This window comes from Vicia villosa, linkage group LG6, assembly GCF_029867415.1.
Source record: "Vicia villosa cultivar HV-30 ecotype Madison, WI linkage group LG6, Vvil1.0, whole genome shotgun sequence".
Classification (NCBI taxonomy): domain Eukaryota; kingdom Viridiplantae; phylum Streptophyta; class Magnoliopsida; order Fabales; family Fabaceae; genus Vicia; species Vicia villosa.
In genome coordinates this window covers 26,866,065-26,872,057 of record NC_081185.1, presented here as the reverse complement: position 1 = coordinate 26,872,057, position 5,993 = coordinate 26,866,065, and the positions used below count along the sequence as shown (strand labels likewise).

The 5,993-nt window shown below is 31.4% G+C and overlaps 1 pseudogene; it reads left to right on the top strand.

The window, feature by feature from the left end:
* The first annotated feature begins 2,856 nt into the window (after positions 1 to 2,856).
* Positions 2,857 to 5,703, top strand: LOC131613417 (heat shock 70 kDa protein 4-like; annotated as a pseudogene).
* The last annotated feature ends 290 nt before the right edge of the window (positions 5,704 to 5,993 follow it).

Below are 5,993 nucleotides of genomic sequence, written 5' to 3'. Positions count from 1 at the left end.
ACATTTTAATGATAAATTCTGATTAACATACATGATATAATATGGAAAAATAAATAGATAAGGATAAAAGAGTGTACACGGGATATATAGTCGTTCGACAACTCGTCCTTGCTATGACTACTTCATTCTTTGATGATGTTAATCATTGGAAACGATAACATCTTCTGCTACGATAAAAGTTAAAGGTACAAGTATTTTGGTACAACCAATTATTTTCAAACTGAATACTAATAACCCAACGCTTATGGATCTAAAATAATAATTCTTTCCAGTTTCTTGACAAAGGTTGGTTTTGGTTTAGATGAATTTTTTGGATTTTCAAAACTGAAATATTCAAAGGGTTATCAAGAGTTTTATCTCAATTGTGATCACCACTCGTGATTCACAAGTGTCATTGACTAACAATGTCAACAATTCTTAACTTGGAGAAACTTAAAGGGTTTAAATATGTGCTATAAGTAAGACAGAAAAATAAAGGAAAGGAACAAAGAGATTGAGTGAAATCAAAAGTTTGTTGTCATTTGAATCAAAGAAAGGATGAAGTGAATCAAAGGTAATAAAGTGAAAAAGTTTGTTATTGGTGATTTGAATCAAGACTAGATGTGTGATTCTAGTCAAACATTGTGTTAATTCGAATCACCAATCCTGTGACTCGAGCCAGGAAACTTTGTAATTCGTCTCAGAACCTTCTCTAGTTCAAATCAGACTAGAAGAGTAAAAAAAATTAATTTTCAATTAAGTTCGTGATTTAAATCAAAACATGTGTGATTTGAATCAAGACTTTCAAAAACCTTTATTTAAGAATTTTAACTTGAGATTCAAGAAATACTCAATGTTTTAACTTTCATCTGATTATAAAAAATCTACTTCACATTTATATGGATCCAAAATTATTAGATTAAATGAAAAGGAAGTTAAAGGTACATGTCAAACAAGAAACATGATGTTACACATAAATTACAAGCGAATAATACAAGCGATAAATCGAATTACAAACACATGTGGAAATATAATTGACAAAACATCAGAATAATTATACCGACTAAAATACAATTTCAATCCCCCCTTTTTGATGTTTGGCAACTTATTATTGTTATTTGATTTGAGCGACCGTTGAAAATTGTAATTTGTGATCCGGGATGAAATAGATTTCAAACTTATTGAACAACACACAACAATTGACGATACACATTTGGAATCTTGAGCTATATCTTGATCCCCTTGCATTAAACACACTTAATGTACGTAAATATCACATTAATACCACAATCCTTTTATCCCCCTTTAACAAATATGAAAAAGAGATAAACAGGCAAAAATAGATACTACACACACAAAGATGGATCCAAAATGACATACAAGCCTATATGAAATTCCATATAATAACAGACTAATTTAAAATAGAAATAACACGATATGACACTTAAACATGCAATCAACACAATTTAAAAGGCAGTATACGAGATAAACTAACAGACAATGATATAGATGAAACATTAACAATTATAAAAATAATGGCAAAAAGCACGCCATACAAAATATTATACCAAATATCCAGATAATCATAATATCTAAGATGTACGAGAAGTAGTAACAGAATTCATCATAGTAATAATCATGATATGGTATGCTAACCTATGGGAGGTTAGATGGGAAAGAATTAGGAGAAGGGTCAAAATCAAGATCAATGCCAAAACCCGAATTCTTAAGAGACTCAATGACTTCTTTAATGCTTGCTACAAAGGTGATCATCTGGTCTCTAACATCAATCTGATCTTTCCTTGCTCTGCCTAAACCCTAAAAACTAGAAAAAATTGCTACGACGATCTTTCAAAATATAACACACTGGTCTAGATCCTAACACCTCTATTTCCATAAAAATGAAAGGAACAAAACGTAGTACATGAAAGGAGAAGTAAAACTAAAATAAATGGTTGTAAAACTTGTAACATAAATGATGAGAGAGAGGTAGACGAAAATTGATTAGTCGAGTATAAAAAGTTGGTTAATATAGTATATAATTTGATTATTTAGAGTTTTGACATAAAATAAAAGTCTTATGTAGTAAATCATCTTTGGTTAATAATGTCTAAAATATTAGTTAATACGATTTATAATTTGGTTAATGAATTCTCATCCATAAAAAAAACATAATCTAAAGTAGTAAATAGTTGATTAATAGAACTTAAAAGATTGGTTATTTATCGTTCATATTATAATGTTTAAAAATAATTAATGCTATGTATTTTATTGACTAATTAAATAGCTAAAATGGTTAATTATTTATAAATAAAATAAGTGATTAATATCATAGATTTATCTGGTTAATTAAATGATAAAATTATATGATAACATATAAAATTTGTGTTAAAGAATAGTAATTTAATTTTAAAAAAATTCTCATAAATATTTTTTATTTTAAAGTAAATTTGTTTTAAAAAACCGTTGAATCGTTTTAAGTTTAAGTATTTCATATAAAAATTAGTGTAAAAATATGATTTTTGTTTTTTGAGCTAAATATTCAAATTTTTGGATACATTTTTTCCTCGAAGTAAAAAAATGGTAACGCCAAAACAGTTACCACCCCCATCAGTTTTTCTTTTCCATCCCAAATTCCATGAAATGAAATATGAACGGACAACCAAGAGACTCTATTCCGTCCAAATAAATAAATAAAAAACGAAGAGACTCTATTTATGTGCACCGATATAACTTCATTTTAGGGAATCAGGCTTATATACTCTTCATATTCCACACATTTATAACAATTAGTACTGCACTACACATAGGCTCTCTTCTTAAATTTGAATTAAAATTTTTTCTGCATACGGTTCAACTTCATTCAGTAGAAAGAGAATGGCCCAAAGAAATGAGGGGCTTGCAATAGGAATTGACCTAGGCACGACTTAGGGCCTGTTTGTTTCAGCTTTAATAAAATGGATTTTTTCTTTGTATTTTTTAAAATAGATTTTTCAAAACTGTTTTTCAAAATATTACAAGTTTTTTTATATTCGTTTTTTCTGAAATGAAACACTAATTTTGACATCCTAGAACACAAACATAGACTATTGAAGACCAAAACTTAGTCAAAATCGCATTTTTTTCAAAAAGTTGTATTTCAAAAATGATTTTTATGAAAATCTATTTGAAATAGCTTCAAAATTAAGTGATTTTTTGAAATTTTGATATCCAAATTTATTCTCCATAAATAGATGAAATATCTAAAATCACATTTTTAGAATAACTATTCAAACAAAATTTTCATTTGAAGCTTTTATAAAAAAAATCTTTGTAAAATTTTTTTTCACTAAATTTTGTAACACTATAAAAATCATTTTTAAAAAAAGTCAAAACAAACGGGCCCTTACTCATGTGTTGTAGCGTGGCAAGAACAAAACGATCGTGTTGAAATCATTCACAATGATCAAGGAAACAAAAAACACCTTCTTGTGTTGCTTTCACTAACACTCAAAGATTGATCGGTGATGCCGCCAAAAATCAATCTTCTTCCAACCCAACCAACACTGTCTTTGGTAATTCTCTTATTATTATGTTTCACCATTGTAATATTTTATTTTATTTTTTTTACCCTCCGAAAGTTGTAACCAATTATTTGTTGTGCTGTTCTTACATTAGAACAAAAAAAATTTATTACAGTATTTTAAATTTTGCAGATGCAAAGAGGTTGATTGGAAGGAAATACAGCGATTCTGCTGTTCAAAATGACATACAGTTGTGGCCATTCAAGGTAAAAGCTGATGCTAATGATAAACCTGTGATTGTTGTTACGAGCAAAGGTGAAGAGAAGAGATTTTGTGCTGAAGAAATATCATCCATGGTCCTCGCTAATATGCGGGAGATTGCAGAGGTATTTTTGGAGTCATCGGTTAAAAATGCTGTTATTACTGTACCGCATATTTCAATGATTCACAGCGAAGAGCCACCAAAGATGCTGCTGTCATTGTTGGCCTCAATGTATTAAGGATTATCAATGAACCTACTGTTGCTGCCCTTGCATATGGCCTTCAAAAGAGAGCTAATTATGTTGAAGAGAGAAATATTCTCATCTTTGATCTTGGTGGAGGAACTTTTGATGTATCTCTCCTTAAGAATAATGCCTTTAAAGTCCTGGCCACTGCCGGAGACACGCATCTTGGAGGAGAAGACTTTGATAATCGAATGGTGAATCATTTTGTGAACGAGTTGAAGAGGAAACACAAAGTTGACATTAGTGGATACTTAAAAGCCCTGAGAAAGCTGAGAACTGCTTGCGAGAGGGCAAAAAGGGGTCTTTCTTACGACACTGAGGCCACAATTGACATAGATGGTATATGCCAGGGTATTGATTTCTGTTCATCAATCACGCGGGCCAAGTTTGAGCAACTCAATATGGACCTCTTTGAAAAGTGTGTGGAGACTGTTAAGAATTGTTTTAGTGACACTAAGATGGACAAAAATAGTATCGATGATGTTGTACTTGTTGGTGGCTCTTCTAGGATTCCCAAAGTGCAGAGTCTGCTGCAAAGCTTTTTCAATGGAAAGGATATTTTTAAAAGCATCAACCCTGATGAGGCTATTGCTTATGGTGCTGCTGTCCAGGCTGCTTTGTTGAGTGGAGACCTTAACGCTATGTTTGGGAGTTTGGAGGGGAAGGGAGGGGAGGGCTTTGAAAAATAAGAAGAATTTGGTGAAAAGGATAAAAAGATTTTGGGTAGGAGGGTTTTGGAGGGTTTGAGTTTATTCATAACACCAAAAACCCCATAAATTGGGGGAACTCAAAAATTGTATTGAATGAGGGTTTTGGAGGGTTTTGGAGGGCTTACATAAAGTTTCCAAATATCTTTTAGGTTGTTATAGTATTCTGAAAATTAAAAATTTAGTAATGATAATGAGTCTTTTATCATTCTAAACAAAATCATTTTTTCAAAAAATGTCAAATATTTTTCTATATTTTTTTAAAATTTCATTTTTGGAAGCCTTCCCCTCCCCTCCCCTCCAAACTCCCAAACATAGCCTAAGACTGTTCCAAACTTGACGCTGCAAGATGTTTTACCTTTGTCTCTTGGTAAATCAAATAGAGGAGATATCATGAGTGTAGTCATTCCAAGGAACACTTCCATTCCTGTTGAGAAGACAAAATGGTATATTACTTGTAAAGATAATCAAAGCACTGTCTCGGTTGAAGTTTACGAGGGTGAGAGAATAATAGCTAGTGAGAACAACTTGTTGGGTTTTCTTAGGATCTCAGTTCCTCCAGCACCTTGAGGCCTTCATGTCAAATTTTGTTTTGCAATAGATGCTGATGGTATTTTGAATGTCTCATGTGAGGAAGAAACATCTGGGAATAAGAAAGATATTACTATAACTAATGAAAATGGACGACTGTCAAACGATGAAATTCAGAGAATGATTCAAGAAGATGAGCATTTCAAGGCTGAAGACATGAAGTACAAAAACAAAGTTAAGGCAATAAATGCTTTGGACGACTATCTTTACATTGTGAGGAAAGTCATGAAGGATCAGGGAATTAGTTCTATGATTTCCACACAAAGCAAAAATAAGATCAATTCTTTAATCACAAAGTGTGAATATTTGCTTGATGCTGACAAGAAGGAAGAAACCCATGTGTTTGTCGACATTTTGAAGGAGCTTAAGGTCATCTTTGGATCGACTTTGGGCTCAATAAAAAATGGTTTGGGTTGATTAAGAGACTAATCATCTTTATTTGTTGAGCTGCTTATTTTGTTATCGAGTGTCATTAGACTTGAGATTGATCATGAAATTGATGTTTGAAATTATGGAACAAATGACATGTGGTTTCGATTTTATTTACTATCAGAAAGGCATGTAACTATTATTTCCTAATCATTTGATTGTTTGCATCAGTCGTGATTCTTTCTAGACGCTGATATATTTCTCTGCATAATTTACTTGCATTTTTACCTTTCTTCTTGCGGTTGATAATTCAAATTATATTTGCTATTATTTATCGA